Source organism: Vulpes vulpes, chromosome 11, assembly GCF_048418805.1.
Source record: "Vulpes vulpes isolate BD-2025 chromosome 11, VulVul3, whole genome shotgun sequence".
In the NCBI taxonomy this organism is placed as follows: Eukaryota; Metazoa; Chordata; class Mammalia; order Carnivora; family Canidae; genus Vulpes; species Vulpes vulpes.
The window spans coordinates 69,514,658-69,536,688 of record NC_132790.1 but is presented as its reverse complement, the minus strand read 5'-3'; the positions used below and the strand labels follow the sequence as shown (position 1 = coordinate 69,536,688).

The 22,031-nt window shown below is 38.8% G+C and overlaps 1 protein-coding gene across 3 annotated transcripts in view; it reads left to right on the top strand.

The window, feature by feature from the left end:
- Window positions 1–22,031, top strand: part of RARB (retinoic acid receptor beta) — a 724,031-nt gene that overhangs the window by 23,113 nt on the left and 678,887 nt on the right. For all 3 annotated transcript variants that reach the window (XM_026006400.2, XM_026006399.2, XM_072726687.1), the window contains exon 2: window positions 7,332–7,409. The gene's annotated coding sequence lies outside the window, so the exon portion shown is untranslated. The remainder of the gene's footprint in view (window positions 1–7,331; window positions 7,410–22,031) is intronic.

Below are 22,031 nucleotides of genomic sequence, written 5' to 3'. Positions count from 1 at the left end.
AGAAACCTACACAGAGTGTTTTCTGAATAATTAATATCCTCTGCTGTTACTTATGGTAGGGGAAGTTTTTCAGCTGGGCTTTGTGAGGTTCTATGTCTGTGGGTTAGACCTGGTAGTCCATACTAGCTCAAGTTAATGATCTAGCACATAGGGATCTTCTGGGGAGATTGTTACAATACAGATTCTGATCAGTAGGTTAGGAACGAGGTTTGAAATCCTGTATTAAAAAAAAATCCTGCATTTCTAATAAGGTCCTGGGGGATGCTGATGCTACCAGTCTATATAACCTTAAATGCATAACCTTGAATGCAGTGATAACACTGGCTGATGACCATACTTTGAGTAGTAACAACGATTTTTATCACCGGATGTTCTAAAACCAAACCGGAAACAGGTATTCATTAACAAACTATCTGGATCAAAAAGGTGAAATAATGAATCCAAAGGGAATAAAGTACCCAATCTGAAATGTTGAACATTTCTGGTCATTGCTCAGAACATCTCCAAGGCAGAGAAGAACCGGATATTGAGAGCAGGATGACGTTTCAAATGATGATGAGAGGATCACATGGAGTCATGACTGGTGGTAGGGCCGTGGGTAGACCAAGAAGTGTGGCCAGAGAAGAGTCAGTTATAGATTTTGAGCTAGAGCAGTTCCACCCAGTGACTTTGGCCATCACCATTCTATCAACACCCTCTTTGTAGTGGAATGTGGGTCAAAGGAAACATCAATATTTTTAGTCGCAGATGGGACTTAGAAACTAGCAGTAAATGTTTTTTGAGCACTCAAACATGAATAGCAGCTTTGTCAGAATTCATATCTTTAGATAGTGGCAGAGGATTCAGTACAGTTAATAAAAGCCATTCAGCAATTTCATTGCTATGAAGTATGTTTCATTTGAGTTTTGATTGTCATAAATATCTTGCTAGTTAAATCTGAAGCAAGACTATAAATATGAGATTTGATGTTTGAAGAGAGTATTTTGAGGTGAAATGGTTCTCCAGAACTTTAGCATTGTTCCTTCAAAGGAACATCTGTAGTTATGAGGAACAATTGATTATATTGTTTATTGATTCCTCCTTTTAATGACATTGACAGAAGTGTTTTGGCCATGATTAGCAAGATAAAGCCCATGCGTATATTTCAAATATGTCATGGTTTTTGCATGAATTACTGTTGTATTTAGGTTTTGTGTCACATACATCTGGCATTGAATTCAGACTGCTACCTGCTTGCTAGGATTCCATGGGCAAATATTTAAACTCTGAACCTTATTTCTTTATTTGTGTCTTATAGGTGATATTGCATTAAAGATGGGCTAACTAATGTACATATATATCTTTAAAGATATATATGTATATAGATATATATGTATTTCTATATATATATATTTAAATATATTTATCTTTAAAGATTTTATTTATTTATTTGAAAGAGAGAGTATGAGCTGGGGGAGAGGGCAGAGGGACATGCAACCCCATGATATGGGGCTCCATCCCAGGACCCTGGGATCATGACCTGAGCCAAAGGCAGATGCTTAACCTATTGAGCCACTCAGGTGCTCCAGAGCTAACAATAATATATTTAAAGGACATTACACAGAGTAGGTCCTTAGTGAATGCTGGCTGTATTTTTTTATATTCGTGATACAAATTGAAATCACTCTTGTTTCAACATTTAGAGTGAACCATGTATATGGCTATAGTAAAAAAAAATAGGCAGTAGCAAATATTGGACAGGATATGGAAAAACTGGAACCCTCATACATTGCTGGTGGGATTTTAATATAGTACAGCCACTTTGGAAAACAGTCTGGCATTTTTAAAAAATGTTAAACATAGATTTACCATATGACCCAGAAATTCTACTTCTAGGAATCTACCCAAGTGAAATGAAAATATATTTACAAAAGGCTTGTGTGCCAATGTTCATAGCAGCATTATTCTTAATAGACAAAACAAAACAACTGTCCATCAACCAGTGAATGGATACACAAATTGTAATATATCTATACAATGAACACTGTTTGGCAATAAAAAGGAATGAAGTACTGCTATATGCTACAGTGTGGATGAACCTCAAAAACAATATGCTAAATGAAAGAAGCTAGACACAAAAGATCACATACTGTATGATTCCATTTATATAGCATTCCCATAAAAGGCAAATCTGTAGAGACAGCAAGTAGATTAGGAGTTGACTGGCTCTGGCAGGGGGTGCCAGTGGGTAACTGCACATGGGCTCGAGGTTTCTCTTCGGAAATGGTCTAAAATTAGATAGTGATGATAAGTGCACAGCTCTGTAAATTTGCCAAAAAGCATTGCATCGAATGCTGAAACTGGTGAATTCCATAGCATGTAAATTACAACTCAGTAATGCTATTTTTTAAATAAAGTGTGAACTGTGTTCATTTTTTAAATTTTTGCTTATTTCTGTGTAGGTTCTCATTGTCATAAAATGAGGACAATCAGTGAAATACTTTTTTGCTTTCTGAAATGAGGTGGATTCCGGAGCTATCGTGAATTCTTCAGCTTTCTCAACTCAGTAGGGAACGCTTTGGTTTTTCAGGACAGCAAACTGAACCCTGAAACTAATAGCCTGCAGGCACCAGCTGAGGATCGTAACATCTGAAAACAATAGAAAGTCCAGTCAGTAAATGCAAATCAATAACACTGGCTGATGATTCCACGTAAGTAAAGAGAGATTTTTAAGATGGAGTGTCTTGACTCTAGCCATTAAACTTCTCATTCACCAGTTCTTCATTAAATGCCTGCCTTAACCAGGGCAATTGAGTCTAAGATATCAGACATTTTTGAGTTATGGAGATCACCTGCTTCATTTTTGGCCTTGGGCACATGATAAAAGGAACTGCGTTGAATATTCCCCCAGAGAATGATGTAAGGAGAGGTAATTGACAGCACCTGGAAGATACCATCTTGGAACAACTGCCATAGATGTGCTTATGGAAGCATAAGTACATTTAAGAAGAGGCACCAAGTCTCATTGTGTTAAAATGCTAGGGACCTCATTCAAGCATCAGATTTAAGAACTAGGTGTGTGTTTACGTGTGTGTGTGTGTGTGTGTGTGTGTGTGTGATAGAGACAGAGAGAGAGAGAGAGAGAGAGAGAGACAGAGACAGAGAGAAAGAGAGAATTCTCTGGCCTTATTTTTGAGAATGGGAATGGCTTGGGAACCCAGGTGGCTGGCTCAGTGGTTGAGCGTCTGCCTTGGGCTCAGGTTATGATCCCAGGGTCCTGGGATCAAGTTTTGCATTGGGCTCCCCGCAGGGAGCCTGCTTCTTCCTCTGCCTATGTCTCTGCCTCTCTCTGTGTGTCTCTATTTGTTTCTTTTGTAGGGATCTCATTGTGGGGGTGCAATCCTAGCATTCTCCTGATCAGATAGACTAACACATATACTTTATCAGCCTTCTTTGGTTGGTAGTAAGTGAGTAATAGGAATAGAAGGTGTCCCAAAGTTGCTACCCAAACAGAAAAAACAAAAACAACTCATTTCTCAGTGCACAATATGAGGATCACTGGTATCAGAATAACCTTGTAGGGGGCAAGAAGTGTGAGTATCTTATTTTAAAAATCAGAGACGTGAGTGGCTGTACTATGCCATGCTCTGTTTCTGAGGAAACAGCGGTGCATAAAAGAGACCAAAGTCCCTGCTTCATGGAGTACTCGTTCTACTAAATTGTTCTCCAACGGTAGGCCCTGAACCAACAGCATCTCCTTTGCTTGGGTACATAGACATGTACAGTTTCTGGCCTTGCACTTGACCTACCTAACAAATCAGAAACTTTGAGGGGGCAGCCTGACAATACAAATGCTAATAAGCTCTCTAAGTGTTGATGTGGGATAAGTGTTTGAGAAGCACTCTTTGAGGGCAGGGTTTCTCAACTTTAGCACTGTTGACATTTTGGGCTAGAAAATTCTTTGTTGTGGGGCTGTCCTGAGCAGTGTAAGATTTTTAGCACAAAAGATGCCATGTAGCTCTCTACCCTAGTTTTGACAATAAAGAATGTCTCCAGATAGTGTGAAATGTCTCCTGGGGGTGCAGAATCATCCCAGGTGAAAACCAGTGCCTTAGGGCAAGCCTGTTCAAGATGGCTTGCTGACTGGTACTATTAGCATCCTTCAATCAAATCTCTAGGGTGAATGAGGAATCCACGTTTCAAAAAGTCCTTCTAGTGATTGTGATGCTGCTAAGGTTCAAGAACCACCATCCTAGTGGAAGAGATAGACACATGCAAACCATTCAGAATGAGTAGTGTGCTACACATAAGATCTGTAAGAAGGAGTGTCTTCACTTTACCCATTCAACATCTCCTTTCAGAAGGATAAGGAGGATATGGAAGGAGGACAGGGTGTTCCCAGGAAGAGAAAGGTTGTAGTTTTAAATAATATAGTCACAGAAGGTTTCATTGAGAAGGTGATTGATCAAAGAGTGAAGGAAGTGAGGAGTGAAGAGAGAATAGGGAAGAATGCTCTGGGCATTGAGAAGGGAAAGAGCAAAAGCCCTGGGGCAGATGTATGTCTAGTAGGTAGCCCAGGGTGACCAAGTAGAGGAGTCTGGGAGTAAAGTAGTTAGAAAACAAGTAAGAGAAGTAATACATGGATGAATCAATGAACAAGTTTACCTTGACTTCTATCTATGCAAGTTATGTGGCTTTGAGTGTATTTTGTGATCTTTTTAGACCTCAGCTTTTTCTTTTATAAAGCAGGATTAATACTTGTTCCCTAGAAGTCTGCTTTGAAAAATAAAATGCTCAAATGATGGTAAACTTTCAAGAGGTTTGTCAGATTACATTGCTTATAGTATGTGATCAATAAATTGTATATGTGTTATAAAAAACAAAACTAAAACTAGGAAAATTTAGACCTACCATGTCTGAATCTCTGTGATGGAGACTGGTAATCTGGGCTTGTAGTAAGTCCCTCAAAATGATTCTTGAATATGTACACTATTTTGACTCTTTATTCTGCTCATATATAGTATTTGTATCCTGGTCCCATTGATTATTTGAAATGCCTTGTCAGTAGAATTTTTCAGGTGTGAATATTAACATATGAGGTTCCAAGGCTTTCCTAAGAAGGAACCAAATTGTAGATCAATATGGCAAGTTCAGGAGATTACACTGAGAGGCTTTTAACTTCTGGGTGAAGCTCTCTAGGGTGAACATTCAGAAGAGGACTCCAGGGGAACTGACCCTTTTTTGGTTTGCTCCAGCCAAACAACAATACTAAGAAATAGAAATACTTCGTGATCCACTGTGCAATGAAAATAACTGTGAGGTAAATAAGGTATTATGTCGACTATGATGTCCCTAAGGTTGGTACAGTTATCCAAGCAAAAGATTCCTTGTACCCAGTTATGTGTTTGTTTGGTCTTTTCTTTTCTTCTTTTTTCTTTTCTTTTCTTTTCTTTTCTTTTCTTTTCTTTCTTTTCTTTTCTTTTTTTCTTTCTTTCTTTCTTTTCTTTTCTCAATCCACCTCTCCCTGATGAGTTGCCTGTCTTTATCATTATGCTTTGGTAACTTAATATGATAACCTTGAACTTTTGTAAACACCTCTCCTCTTAAAGGCTCGGTGTTTGGGGCCATTTTCAGTTTTTAAAAATAAGCTATTCTTCAATATGTTACTCTCTGGTTATTTTGCTCCACCTTATTTGCCTTAGGGAACCTCAGAGATTAAATCTTACCAAATCTTGAAGCTGCCATGATTTGAACTGCTAGGTTTTTCTGCCTTAATTTCCCCTCTGTGAGTTCAAGAGGTCAGACGTAGTTTGAGGCAACACTTAAAGAGTCTGTATCTTGAAAAAGCAATTGGATTAGTTGGGTTGAATCTCTTTTCTTTTTTTTTTCCACATTGAAATGATGGGGTGGGAGAGTGTCAAGATGAGGTTTAAATTGATTTATTTGGAGATAAAATGCACCAAAGCTGAAGAGGAAATGCCTTCTCATTATTTAGTTGGTGAGCTGCACCTGAGAGTTCATGATGATGCCAAGAGTATAAGTGAAAGCACCCAGTTTTTGTTCAGTTAATTCACACATACATTATAAATATTATAAATTAATTATAATACTCATAAGACATATACCCAAGCAATTTAAGGAAGTTTAAAAAAGCAAGGGTGTTGCAGTTTGTCTTCTATCTACTGAACTACATTACTTTTAACAACTTCTCATTTTAGGCCCCTGCAATATTTAATTTATCACCCCTTCAATTTCACCCACTAGAGAATTGAGAATTAAGGATATTTTCGCCTGTTCCAAAGCTCTTATGAACTTTCACCTTCAAGGATTAGGCACAACACAGTCACCAAACCTTTTCCCCACTACAGTGTCCGCCAAAAGACATTTTCAATTAAAGTTGCTCCTAAGAGTATCAGAAAAAATAAAGGACACCTGGTTAAATTAGAATTTCAGATAAACAGCAAGTACATTTTTAGTGCACATATTTTCCATGCACTATTTGGGATATACAAATCTATTTGTGGTCTGTCTGAAACAACATTAATTGGGAAGTCTTGTAGTGATTTGTTAAATCAGGCCACCCTATTGGCTTCTCTTGGGATTGATGTTATTGGACGACAGGAATATCCAATTGTGATCATTAAGCTTCAACCTAAGGGAATTCTTGGAGACAAGTTATTTGGCTTCTCTACCAGAAGGAAATTAGGACCAAATTCTATTCTCTGAAGAAAAGACAATTTAGAACCTAAGACTTCATTTTTTTGAGAAACAGCTAGGGTCAAAAGCCACTGTCATGTTTCCCTAAGATGAGTGAGGCAGGAATTAGAGGTATTTCTCCTTAGGCCCTAGGGTGAATATTACCATGTGAAAAATGAAGAACCCAAGAAGATCACAACATGTCTCTTTTTCTCTTTTAAGTCTTCATGGATCTGGGTCACAGCTGAACTTTTATACAATCTACTTTTCAATTTGTTAGGGGATCAAAGGTCTATCCTAAAGGTAGCTACACCATTATCACATTTATCATCTGTGTGAATCCTTTTGCATACAGAAATACCTAGTTACATCTGAGTCCCATTAATACAAAGCTTAGCACAAAGAAACCTGTGCCTCCTCACTTGCTTTTCTTCCTCTCGATGATCATGGCTACGGTGGACACAGTCCAGCTTGGTTTGAGATTTAGCAAAGGGGCTTGGTGGTTTCTTCTCATTATGACAAGGATGAACTTGTCACGTCGTGGAAAACGAGGTATTGTGAAGAAGGAGGCACAGACCCGGAATAATCAAATCTACTTTTTTTTTTTTTTTTGGCATTATGTTAAGACCACTAACTCAAGGTATTTGTTATTACAGGATTCTGAATATTACTATGAAGTGACAGTCACCCTCCTTTTCATCTAGAGAACTGTTCTCAGGATCTACAGAAGAGAGGTATGCTCAGATTTACTCCTTTTAAACTCCTTAATACTCTTATTAGAAGCTACGTTCAGTAATTCCCTTTGTAATCCGCCTTATCTGGCTTCTGGAGTATTTATTTTGATTAATCACTTTGATCCATGGTAATAATTTCTTGCCAGGAAAAGCTCTGAGGAAAGAAATGATGTGCTGTTTTATGTTGAAGTATCTCCTGAAGGAACATGGTTCTGGGGGTTAAACAGCTCTAAGTCTGTTGAAGGTGGGGAGGTGAGTGGCCACTGGTAAAGTGAGGATGGATGCTGAGGGGAGGCATTTGTGTCAGAGCTATGTGGTAAAATAGGAACAGAGTTTCTCCTAAACCCTCCCCCCGCCGCCCCCGCCATAGTTATAATAAACAGTTTAACATCAAAATGACTGCAGGCGTCCTGTTATTGTACTCACCTGGAAGTGAAACAAAACAGCCTTTTCTCACTTCAGAGGACTGGAGTTTCAAACTGTGATATTCTGTTCTAAAAAGGATTTAGAATTCTAAATTTTTTGGGTTTCACATGTCCTACAAAATCCTAAATGCAACTGATAACTGTCTGCTAGACCATTATATTTTCCCGGGGTGAGATACACAAAGATAACAAAATCAGAAACATTAGCTTTATATATTTGCTGTTGGAAGTGGGAGGGCTTGAAAGTTTAGATCAGATGTTTGCAGACTTCTGTAAAGGGACTAAATAGTAAACATTTTAGGCTTTGTGGGCCTTACGGTTTCCTTTACTCAATTTGGCCTTTACTCAATTGTAGAAGGAAAGCAGTATTAGGCCACATACAAGTGAAGGAGTGCAGACACTGAAATCTGATGTTGACATTCTCATGTATCCTCAAAAAATTTTTGTAAAGATATTCTTTGAGAGCACGAGGTTGCTCATGAGCAGGGGAAGGACAGAGGGAGAGGGAGAAGCAGGCTCCCCACTGAGCAGGGAGCCTAATAGGGGACCCAGTCCCGGGGCTCCATGATCATGACCTGAGCAGAAGGCGGACACAACCAACTGAGCCACCCTGTAATTTTATTTTGTGTGTTTTGTTTCACGTTTTTGTTTTCTAGCTCAAAGGCTAGATTTGGCCTTAGGTTGTAGTTCGCCTCTGCTTTAGATCCTAAACCAAGGCAAAGCCTCCTGCGAATCTCTGCATACTTTGTACTCATTAACATTGCAGAGACCTTATGCTACACTCCTGTTATAGTTTTCCAAAAAGACCCAGGCCCAAGGCAGAAGTGGTTAGTGCCTCACGGGGCCGGACAGCATATCTTAAGCTGTGCCTTGTGGGAGGAGGAAGGAGCGTCAGGTATTGACGATACCTGGTCTGGCTGTTTATTGCCAGACGTCTGTGGACAAACCTTGTGCACCTGGGCTGTTCTGCTTCCCAGCCAGTGACCTTCCACCTGCTTTAACTTTAGTCTTGTAGCTCTTAAACTAGTTAGCAGAACTTTAGGGAGCTAGAAGTTTGGCAGCTGTTCTTCAACATAGCAGAAGGTCAGAAGGCAGAAGGTTTCTTTATATTACATTTTTATTGTTTCTCTGTGATTAAAGGGTTTGATTTCAAACACTTGACAAGAGTTGTTTGAACATAGATCTGCCTCAGCGTAGGCAAACTCAAGTGAAAAAAACTAACAAACCCGTGGACCCCCTCCCTTCCTTTATTCTCTACACCAAATAAATAGGTCAATTGGGGCATGATGATTGAACAAAAATAATTCTTTGCAAAACAAATAATTGTAAGCAGTTCTCAAATGTTTTCTTAAAATCACTGAAGCTTTCTCTAAATAATACACTCGCTGAATGTTGAAAATAAGACTATGTAAAAATGAAAAGCTTTCCTTCCTTGTGTGAGCTAATGTGCTGTGTTACCTTAGATAGGTTACTTCACTTCTCTGTACCTGAGTTAAATAAAATGAGGAACTTGAGGCATATGAATTCAAAGGGTTCCTGGGTACAACTAGAAAGATGAAATAATAGAATATAGAGTGTAGGTGTCTCATAACCACTGAGTAAAAGAGCATTATTTTCTCACCATGGTGTTACGGGCTTAATTATGTTCCTCCAAAATTAATATATATTGCAGTCCTAACCCTGTATTACCTCAGAATGTGACCAGGTTTGGAGACTGGGCTTTTGAAGTGGCAATTAAGGTTAAGTGAGGTCACATGGGTGCACCCTAACCCAGGTGACAGTCTTTGGAGATAGGCCTTCAAAGAGGGGACTGAATGAGACAGTAGGCTGGGGCCATCAGATGACAGCCTTTGGTGCCTTTTAGAGAGCTACTAGGGATGCTCTAGTCTGTCGTGAAGGCCATGTGAGGACACAGAAAAAAGCTGCATGCAAGCTAAGGAGAGTGGCCTCAGGGAGAAGCCAGAACTGCAACCACCTAGATATTTTAGCCTTGTCTAGAACTTAGAGAAATTTCTTAAGGCACCCAGTCTGTAGTATTTTGTTATGACAGCCTCAGCACACTACTATACATAGTGTTGCAAAGAATGTGTGTAGGAGTGCCGTCCTTGAGCTGACCTCATGAAGCAAAGGAGTAGTGTGAACTTGATTCCCTCCCCATTCCTTGCTCCACCTGACCACTCCTGGTCTGGAGCACAGGGTGGGGTTGGATTTGAAAGAAGAGGTGAGGGGCGCCTGAGTGGCTCAGTGGTTGAGCGTCTGCCTTCAGCTCAGGTCATGATCTTGGAGTTCTGGGATCGAGTCCTACATTGGACTTCTAGTGGAGAGCCTGCTTCTCCCTCTGCCTATGTCTCTTTCATGAATAAGTAAATAAAATCTTAGAAGGAAAGGAAAGAAAGATCATTGGATTGTGTGGGCCTTCTTGGCTTTCTTTGGAGAAAAGTTTCAGGGTTCTGGACATCAATAAAAGATAAAATCTTAATCTGTTAGCAGCATATTTTTCATATGTCTTAGTGAGAATTCAGAGTTAAACTTATTTCTTATTTGCCAGATACTGCTTTCATACCATTATTGATATAGAGAAGCCATTCTCAGATGTTTTTGTCTCTTTCATACCCTTCAGTCCTACAGGACTTCAAAGCTTTTATATGTGGGGTATGGCTATAGATATTTATATATTAGAAAGTAAAAATGAGAAATTTGCTAATCACTTCATTTAGAATAAGCCTATTAACACAAATAACATTTTTTATGAAAAGGGATTTTCCCAAAGCAAAAACAGTGAAGAGCAGAACCTTTTCCTCCACATTTTTGTAAGTTTTTTTAGTGTCTAGCCTAGTAGAAGGTAGCTGGATTAGCATATCTGCTTCTGCCTTCACACTGTTGCGATATCACATATTATACTAGATTCCAGAGAACTGCAGTATATGCAAGAGCATGAGAAAGGCAAGTGCCACCTTGGCATCAGGAGGAAAGTACTTGAGGCTTCATGGATGTCCTGCACAGCCCTATCAGGACTTGTGAGATCAGTTTGAGAACCTCTGCTAGGGCAATATACCCAGGAAAAGATGATTTATGGTTTCTCTAGTAAGACTTGGTTGCCTGCCCTGTTGACCAGGCACAAACTTCTCCTCGTAGTTGCCTTTTTAAAACTGACTAAAATGGTTGTCAGTGGAACACTTGTAAAAATGTAACTGAACAACTCAAAATTAGGACCACTTTGTATGTAGGGCACAAATGGCCCTGCACAATTTAAAAGTATGGCTGAAAATAAATGAAGGCAAAGAGGAACTGTTGCTTGTAACCCACATGGCCTATAAGGCATAGTGGGGTTTTTTGGTTTATTTTTTGCACCTCATATAGATTTGCATTTACCTATGCATAGGATCTGTCTCCATCAGTCACGTGTTTGACGGCTACTAAAGACTGCAGTGATTAGAAAATCTAAGGCAGAGAATTTGAGCTATATGGCTTTTTATCCTATGAATGAGAAAATGAATGTCCATATAGGCTGGATGTGTTGCCCAGGATTACCCAACCAAGAAATACAGCACTTGAGATAGGAAAGACTTTGTTTTTACATGGTATTATGCCATACCTATACTACTATCCTCGGCCAGCTTAGCATCTCAAGCTGAATGTAATTGTGAACTAAATCAGAGACTATAGAGTCCAAGGGTGATCATTTGGTTGTATAAAGACTTGTGAAGACTGGAGTCAAGAGAGAAAAATAATAAGACTTCAGTGGATTTGGGGCAAACTTTGAAATTCAGGGAGGGATAGGATGGGAACAGGTTAACCCAGTGAAAGGAAGAATTTTGAAAAAAAGCATAGGGGCAGGTGGCCAGAAAAAAAGCTTTGTGAACATGCTGGTGGAGAGGTGGTGGTGATCAGGGGTGAGGGGAACAGTTGCTGAGGAATAAGGAGCAAGGAGACTGACAGATGGGGTGGTGGTAGCAACACCCTCTCTGAATCCAAGCTTCCATTTGTGAGACGCTTCATCTAACAGGGGTGGCAGGTAAGTGGCTCTTACCTGGAGCTTGACAAAGGGTTCCATCCAAGCTTTTGGCCCTGAAACTCTCATCAATGAACCAACCCAGCTAACTAGCCACAGATGTTTTGTTTATAACCGGAGGAATTCATGTGAGGTTGGTGATGACATTTCCCTGTCTATAAAATGCTGATAGTTAAACAGTGATACTCTGTGCAGCATTTGGAATCTCCATCTTGAGAGGCAGTTCTTAAGTGTAATGGTTTAATGGTCATTTAGCATGATGGGCCTTTGGAGTGTAATATCATTTGCCTGCCAGTTAAAATGAACGCTTCTCTGTGGGAAGTCAAAGATCATGTCAGCATAACTTGGGTTAGGTGAAGGAGCGCATCAAGATGTGAATGCTAAAATTGAGAATAGGGAATAAAATCTCTTGTATGCCTAGCCTGTTCATAAATCCAGTGTAATTAAAGAACACCACTAATACCTACCAAATGGGAAATACACTCTGAATTGATGAAAAGTTTCACTTATTTCTAAAGAAGTGATGCTTTATTGTCTTATCTATTTTTCACCTGTCCCCTGCGTAATGCTTTTCTAATTTATTGATAAGGTTGGGGTTACCACAATAAGGAAGCTGAACTTCTTGCCTGTCCTGATGCTGCTGTGTCCCTCCTCTTGCTGCATTTGTGGAGGGAGGAGGTGTGGTCCCTGCCTTTCAGGGCCAGTGTCACACCCTTAGCCTCTCAAGGGGGCCTCTTCCCCATTCAGGAGCGTCATTGCTCCAATTTACCCTTCTCTCTCCTATTCTCTTCCATCTGTCTCTGCTCACAGATGTTTCTTTTTCCTTCACTTAGAAAAGTTCCCTGGCTGTTTGGACATACTTGTGTTACCCTCTGCACATAACCTTGAGCTGTGCACAGTCACTGACACCCTGGCTGCTCCTGGGGTAGGCACTATTGCATGCCTATGGCATGGCGGGGGCTGCAACTGATCACATCCATGTTCTTGGCTCTCTTGTCTGGCTCATCATCTTTCTCAGTTTTTCCTCTTATTTTTTGGTCAGGATTGGTGGTCTACCTTCCTTGCTCCTGCTCCGTGCTCATCATGGGCAGTGTCACCTGCACCCAACTTTTCATAAGCATCTTACCCTGCCTTTGAATGTATATACCTTCAGCTCTGCTCTTTCCTTTAAGCTCCAGAGCCAGATACTCAACTGATAATCATCCACGTCTACCTCCAACTCACCATCTCAAAGCCAGACTTCAACATTGTCCTCCTTTACTGCTAGGCACAGCTGCTGTCCTCCACATCCTGGAGCAGGGGTCCACAAGCTGTAGCCAGTTGGCCAAATTCAGCCTGTACACAGTTCTGTAAATGATTTATTGGAACATACTCCTACCCATTTTTTTAAAGTATTTTCAAGGGGACTGAGTGACCTGTAAAATGTAAGATATTTATATCTGACTGCCCCCTGCTTTTTAAAAAAGATTTTCTGTATTTATTCATGAGAGATACACAGAGGCAGAGACATAGGTAGAGGGAGAAGCAGGCTCCCTGCAGGACCCCGATGTAGGACTCAATCCCAGGACCCCGGGATCACACCCTGAGCTGAAGACAGGTGCTCGACCACTGAGCCACCCAGGCATCCTTATATCTGAGCCTTTACAGAAGGAATCTGTCAACCCCTGTCCTGGAACACCAAAATCCTTTGAAGGGCTTGATAGTACCCACCAAAGGTTTTTATCTCCAGAGTTTTTTTTATTCAGAAATTGGAGAATTTGCATTTGTAACAAGTTCCCAGGTAATGCTGGTCTGGGAGCTACCCATTGAACAGACTCCCAGAACAGTGTTCTCAATTACATTGTCATTCACTTAGATCTTCCAAATGAGCTTAAATTTCTCCTCCTCATCAAATCTACATACTGAAATGATTTTTTAGAAATACACATTCATCTAAAACGTGACAAGTTTTCAGGGACTTCGTCTTACCTACAGGTAGGTTTCATCTCCTTGAACAAAGTATGGATCCCAGTAAAAGGAAAATGACAGAAACCACAATAGTTAACAGCATGAGCGGTCTTTATTTTGTATCAAGCCCTTGACAGCATTAACTCATGGAATCCTCACAATGACCCAGTGTGGTAGGAACATTTATCAATTCCATTTTCCAGATGAGCACACGGAGATTCAGTGCCAAGGTCATGGGGCAGGAAGGTGGTACAATCAAAATTTGAACCTGAGCAGTCTGGATGCAGAGCCTATCTATGCTGCACTGAATCTCTTTATAGCCCCTTACTCAATGCCCCCCCCCCACCTTAGTTTTGTTACAGTATTACCTTAATAGGTACAATTAGAAACCTAAATACATTCTCCTGTGCTAATAGTTCCCGTACAACTATAAAACCAAACCAAAGTGAATACAAAGACACAATTCCAATAAAATCTAAGTTAACATTAAATTGATGTTACACATGATACTGAATATTTTACTAAATATTAATTGTCTTTTGCAACATGAATTGGTATCTATTTGCTACAGTGAGGCTCTTGTGGGTTCAACCTAACTACAGCCTGAGGCATGTTCTGTTATTGCATTTCTTTTTCAAACTCCTGTGAAACCATTTTTACACAATAATATAATGATAATTTGCCTGAATGTGTCATACAAATATTGTGTTGACCTCATTTCCCCTCATCAAACTTTCTAGGTAGTAAGACTTGCCACCCATGCCATCAAAAGAAAAGTGTTGGCTCTAAATCCTAGAGGGATTCTGTGCTTTCAGGTGGTTAGTCACAGACCCTCGTTTAAGGAATCTGAAGTGTAGCTCCTCGGCGGACATCTAGAGCCCTTCACAGTGGATCCCAGGATACCCCTCCTTACTTCCTCTTACTACTTTCTTGTCTTTTAAATTTCACCAGTACTAAACTGCGTGTAAGCTTAGGTGTCCAGTGAATTGCTTCATTTTTTCAGGCCTTGGTAAGAACTCTTCTCTGAATGACTCCTCCAATCCTTAAGCCCACCCCTCAAATCCAGTGTACTCCCAAGCCCTAGTCATCCTGTAAAATTCCATTTGAGCACAGACTTCTCAGCAACCCACAAAATGGCCTGTGTGTAGCAGAACAAACTAATGCCTCAGTAATGCCCGGCAAGGTCCTTGTGAGCTACCTCCTGTCCTACACTGTGGTTCGAGGTGAGCTCCACAGTGTCACAGCAAGCTTTAAGAAATAGGCTTTGTGAAGAATGAGAACACTGAAAAAGCCAGAAGCATCAAGAGAAGCAGTTTTGTAGGTCCACTAACTTCCTCTCACCCTCCAAACTGTGCTGCTGGGTCCTAGTACTTGCTGGCCTCACACTGGGGGATTTAGGTTCCACATGTAAAGTATTCTCCCTCTATTTCTCTTCCTTTTCCAGGGAAAGCTTGAGGGAGCATCTTTCTCAGTGGAGGGATAATCAGACCTGCTTGGCAGCAGGCAGACTGGGTCTTGGAGTAGCAGCTATTCAATAGAGTTGTCTTGGAAAACCAGCTGCCCAGCATCTGGATACATTAAAACCCATCGAAAGTTGCTTATTTGTCCTGTGGGAGGAAGGGAGCCTGCTGAAGTTGGGTCATTGGTCCCTGTGGAGGCTGACTTTGGGTGCAGTCCCAATAAATGGCTAAAGGGGGAACTGCTTCAGTATTCAGGCAACTTGGAATTGGACCTCTGTGTTCTTTTCAGATCTGCTTGCACACTCCTCTGCCCTCATAATGTTCCAGTCCTGTCAGGTCTTTAGTGGCCCATTAAGTTGAAAAATCAACTTTGGAAATTCTTCTAAGAAAAATGTACAAAAATAACAAAAGAATGTGTAGAGGCTTGGGATTTTTCCATTGACTACCATTGAAATCAAATTGAACACCAGGCAGATTTCCAAGTCAAGTGTCAAATAATGAGTCCCCATTGAGAGCAAAGTAGTTACAGTGAGATTATAGGTGCCTATTGAAGTGATCAGAGATTGACAACTCCTTTCTACCAAGGAAAGTGCAATTCTATATCTCTGGATGGGTTATACAGAAAATAGGGCTTGATATGTGTGTTGTAAGAACTATCAAATTAAAATAATTTTGCTGGGCCACGTTAGCACTGAAAATTCAATCCTTTCAATGCTGATTCGGTAACAGTATAAAGTGCATGTGTTACATGTGGGTGTTAGTTTCTTTTAAAATCTATCCTGATACTGTATGGATGTAGAAAATCAAGGTTTTTGAAATCAAAATAATTCATTTAATATACAACAAGAATAGAAGACACTTCAGAAGCACATCTATAACACATGATAGCATACTTAGTGTTGAATCCACTTTGAAGACTGATAAGGCTTTTAAAAAGTAAATCACTGTCAAAATACTTCATATGTTAATATCATTTGTGGCTACTTTCCATTTCTGTTTCTGTGAAGCAAGAAATCAACAGTCTATCTCCCTTTTGTACAAAAAACTGAATAATTCTTAATACAGTGTAGTTCTTTATTCACTTAAGTAGATGTTGTTATAAATGCCTTACAGTGAACGTACACTTAAAATCATTCATTGCAGTTGTTTGTATATGATTCTTTCATAATATTAAGTTGGCTTGTAAATCTGATCAACTTTCTTATTTGTGTGCCTTATTTTTATATTGGAAAAAATCTGATATGAGGTACAGAGTGGATTTATAGAGTTCAGAATATATGGCTCTTATACAAATATGAAACTAACTTAAACCAACTAAAATAATGCTTTATGATCCTTATAAAATTTGGTTTAACACTCCTTTTAATTGGATAATTACGTTCAAAATCAAAACTTTGGAAAAGGGAAAAATAAAGATGAATCACTCAAAGATTCCAGCTTTCTAGAATGTACACATATGGGTTAATGTCCTTCCTCTAAATTTAGCATTATATAAGTCAAAAGTTCTCTAAGCAATAACCTGTTGCCTGTCATTAAATATCAAAAATTGGTTTTTATTTTTTTTTCGTATCTAGATAATTATCTGTTGTATGGATACATGATAGTGTATAGTAACTATTCCTTTTGGTAGACCTAAAATACTTCTAATTTTGCATCTTATGAAAAACCAACATACGTTTATCATCATTATTTCTTTAGGGTGAGTTCTTAGAAATGGAGCTATAAGATCACTAAGTCAAGGGGGGTCTTTATTCATGCCGACGGAGTGTTTTTCAGGAGAGGTAGATGAATTTACATTGCTATCAGCGAATTAAATTATTCATTTTACTAGTTTGCCAGTATAAGATTTTATAATTTTTAAAAATACCATTTGGTAAGTCATCTCTGCCGTCTGCTGTGAGATACTTTGTCATTAGGTCTATTCCTGGTTTCTGCATTTGATTCCATGGGTGCATCTGTTGATTCCTTAATTATTATAATTTTATGACCTTTAATAATTGAGAGAGTCAGTCCCTCTTATTATTCTTTTTGTTGTTTTCAGAATTTCATGGTCAAACCTGCCTACTTATTTGATGGTCTGATTCACATTTGTATAGCTCAGGGAGACTTTTGAGTGCGGTATTCTTTCTCCAATCCAGAGTGATTGGCTTACTTCTATGGTTATCCATATATATTTTTTTCATGTTGGAAACCTGATGACTTTACCAAGGTGCCGCCTTGTTGATCACTTATTCTTTATCTTCCCTCCTGCCTGCTAGGACATGGTATAGACCTTTTTCATTTGTTGATTTGGACCTGCCTTTATTTCAGAGAATTATTTGTAACTATTTTTGTTACTCATTTTGTTAAGACTATGTTTATAATTTTAATAATTTACTAGAATATATTTGCATTTCTTGTATAACCTTGATTCGATTTAGATATCAGTAATTTTTTTCTCCATTTTAACATGCAAATTTCATTTTGCTATTTCTCCTGGCCTGTTTTACATATATACAGAATCTCACCCCCTCCACTGCTATTACCCTGGTCTGATCCACTGTCCTCTCTTGCCTCCCAGTGGACCTCTGCTTTGTACTTTTGCCCTTCTACCGACTATTTTTAACACAACCATTGGTGTTCCGGTAACGTGGGTCCTGACACTCTTCAAAGTCCTGGAATGGTTCCCTATTTAACTTGGATAAAAGCCAAAATCCTTACAGTTGCCTACAAGGACCTACAGACTTTGTTTTCCTTCACCTTCCCGTAACATGTGTATTATCTTTCCGACTCCTCTGTAGCAGCATTATTCGCCTTGCACTGTGTCCCAGCATCACATGGCTATCCCATAACCACAGAAGGCACATTCCCACCTTGCAACCTTTTCCTTACTTCCTCCTTCTACCTGGAATGCTGTTCCAACCAATTATTCATTTAGCTAATGACCACATCCCCTTCACGTCCTGGCTCAAATCTTACCTTCTTTTTTTTTTTAATAAATTAATTTTTTATTGGTGTTCAATTTACCAACATACAGAATAACACCCAGTGCTCATCCCGTCAAGTGTCCCCCTCAGTGCCCGTCACCCACTCACCCCCACCCCCCTCCCTCCTCCCCTTCCACCACCCCTAGTTCGTTTCCCAGAGTTAGGAGTCTTTATGTTCTGTCTCCCTTTCTGATATTTCCCACACATTTCTTCTCCCTTCCCTTATATTCCCTTTCACTATTATTTATATTCCCCAAATGAATGAGAACATATAATGTTTGTCCTTCTCCGATTGACTTACTTCACTCAGCATAATACCCTCCAGTTCCATCCACATTGAAGCAAGTGGTGGGTGTTTGTCATCTCTAATGGCTGAGTAATATTCCAGTGTATACATAAACCACATCTTCTTTATCCATTCATCTTTCGATGGACACCAAGGCTCCTTCCACAGTTTGGCTTATTGTGGTCATTGCTGCTAGAAACATCGGGGTGCAGGTGTCCCGGCGTTTCATTGCATCTGCATCTTTGGGGTAAATCCCCAACAGTGCAATTGCTGGGTCGTAGGGCAGGTCTATTTTTAACTCTTTGAGGAACCTCCACACAGTTTTCCAGAGTGGCTGCACCAGTTCACATTCCCACCAACAGTGTAAGAGGGTTCCCCTTTCTCCGCATCCTCTCCAACATTTGTGGTTTCCTGCCTTGTTAATTTTCCCCATTCTCACTGGTGTGAGGTGGTGTCTCATTGTGGTTTTGATTTGTATTTCCCTGATGGCAAGTGATGCGGAGCATTTTCTCATGTGCATGTTGGCCATGTCCATGTCTTCCTCTGTGAGATTTCTCTTCATGTCTTTTGCCCATTTCATGATTGGATTGTTTTTCTTTGGTCTTGAGTTTAAGAAGTTCTTTATAGATCTTGGAAACTAGCCCTTTATCTGATACGTCATTTGCAAATATCTTCTCCCATTCTGTAGGTTGTCTTTTAGTTTTGCTGACTGTATCCTTTGCTGTGCAAAAGCTTCTTATCTTGATGAAGTCCCAATAGTTCATTTTTGCTTTTGTTTCTTTTGCCTTCGTGGATGTATCTTGCAAGAAGTTACTCTGGCCGAGTTCAAAAAGGGCCAGTGTTGCCTGTGTTCTCCTCTAGGATTTTGATATCTTTATCAAAATCTTACCTTCTATGTAAAGGTGCTCTACTCTATTTAATATTCTAAGCCATGAACAGTCCTTCCCTCCTAGACCTCTTCCTCTCCTACACCCTGATCTGTCTTTTGTCATAGCTTTTACTTTTGAGCTTTCTGTTTCAGAAGTTTTCTTTCTGAAACTTATTAACAACAAACTTTCTCTGAGGGCCAGATGTAAAATCTTCTGCTTTGTGGACTCTATTGGTCACTAATAGCACTCAGCTTTGCTCTTCTAGCATGAAAGCTGTCACAGCATAGAAAACATGTTTTCTCATTATTTTTTGTAAAGTAGCTGTGTTCCAGTAAAACTTTATTTACAAAAACAGATGACAAGCCAAATTTGGCCCATGGGCCATTATTATTTAATATTTTACATTTTATTACATTTGTCTTTTTCTAGGTTAATAGTATCTTGCATGAATGATTAGCTATAAAACCATTTGGGCCTAGCATTTTCTTGGTGGAAGTACTTTTCTATATCATTAATTGTTATAGAATCTTCCTGGTATTCCAGTTCTTTTCAAGTCTATATTACTATACTAAATTGTTCAGTTTTCTTTTTAATCTCTCTACCTCTGGTCATGTCTTTTATTCTAAATATTAATAAATTCCTTCTCTTGATTATTCGTGTCAGAGATTTTACTATTTTTAGTCTTTTCAGAGGATCAAAGGGATTTTATTACTTCCTATAGTATGATTTTCTAATTTATCATTTTCTGTTCTTATTTTTAATGCTTTATTCTCTGAGCTTACTGTTTTTTGAATAATTAGCTCATTAATTATTAGCTTTTTTCCCCCATAGAATTTATAGCTATCATCTTCCCTCAAACAAGTCATTCTACATCATCCTACAGGCTTTGATATGAGATATTAACATTTTTGCTTAGCCTGTTTTTTTTTTTTTTTTTTTTTGATACTTGGGTAAGGTATGTTTCTAAGTATAATTTAAAAAAATTATTAACACTTAACTAACTTGTTTTTTCATCAGAGACTAGGATGGTAAGGAAATACCGACTTTTTAAAATTAATTGAGCTTTGCTTTATGGACTAGCATGCAGTTCAACCTTAGTTTTTGGTGTTTATGTAAATTTGTAGTATGTTTCATGCTAGAAGTGTTAATTAAATTAAGCCTACTGATAGTGTTCCTTATTACTGATTCTTTTCACTTGCTAATTTATTAGTTACTAAGGCAGGCTTGTTGGAATCTTCCAGGATGATGGTGATTTTTAAAATTTTTGTTGACATAGTTATATTAAAAATGCCCTTGAAATACTTCAAAGTCATGTTAATAGGAGCAGATAAATTTACAACTTGTGTTGTCTGCCTTAACATTTTACTGTGATGCTCTTTATTGCAAGTGGTACCTATTGTGAAATCTATTAATGTGTCCGTATAGATCACTTCGATTAGATTTTGAAACATTTTTTCTGCTTATAATCTTGTTTTATCCTTTTATATTAGGTGATTTTAGGGGTAAATATTATAAAACTGGATTTCTTTTTTTATGGCTGTCTTTATTTTAAACTTTAGTTCATTTCTATTGATGGCAATTACTATAAAATTTCTAGCATATTTTATATTTGTCTTCATCTTTTTTCACCTCTGTTAAAATTTTCTTTGCATTTTTTTCTATACTCCACTAGAAGATATATTCATTGCCCTTCTCTTAGTGATTGCTTTAGAAATGAATCATTATACTATTAAGTCAAAATCTAATGGTAATGAAAATCTTTACCTCTTCCCAAACAATATGCAAACCTTCAAATACCTTAACAGGAATAAATGTCTTCCCAGTTGGTATTCTTTTGTTGTGCAGGATTTTAATGCTATCTTATTTATTTTAATCCCAGGAATTTAACATTCTTCTCCTTATCCTCCCCATCCCCCACCTTCTCCTCCTCCTTTCTTCCATTTTAGATTTCCTTTCAGAGTCCTTTTCCTTCTTGATGTACATTGTTTTGCTGGTTTCTGCTGAAGGCTGTGTTGGCTGCCCAAGCCGAATTTAGATCTAGGAACCTTGGGCTGTGGGCAGGGTCAGAACCAGACGTTGGCCAGCTACTCAGGATGCAGGCTTAGGGCATCTATAGATCAGTGATGCAGTGTGCCAAGTGAGCATGCTGGCTCTGGGCTCAGGTATCCTGGGATCACATGGCAAATGTGCAATCTTGAGCAATTCCTTCTATGCTTTAAGCTTTAGTTATTTTGTCCTTAAAGTAGGGATAATTATGGTACTGATTCACTGGTTTCTCATGATGGTGGATGAAGTTAATGCATTCACAGTGCTCAGATCACTACTTTGGCTAATGTGAACATTGAAATGTAAACAAATACATTAATAGGATTAACTGACATTTGTTAGAACTTTTAAATGTTTTTATTATGATATAGTTGTCTATTTATAGAAATTTGCAAAGATATTTTGAGAAGTTCCCATACATCTTACAGACCTTGGTTGAAGTTAAAATCTTATGTAACCATAGTAAAATTAAAAAAAAAAAACACAGGAAAATTACATCAGTACAATAATATTAATGAAATTGCAGGTCTTATTTAGATTTCACCAGTTCTCCCACTAATTTCCTTTTCCTGTTGTAGATACAAATCAGCATCCTATATTATTACAGCTCA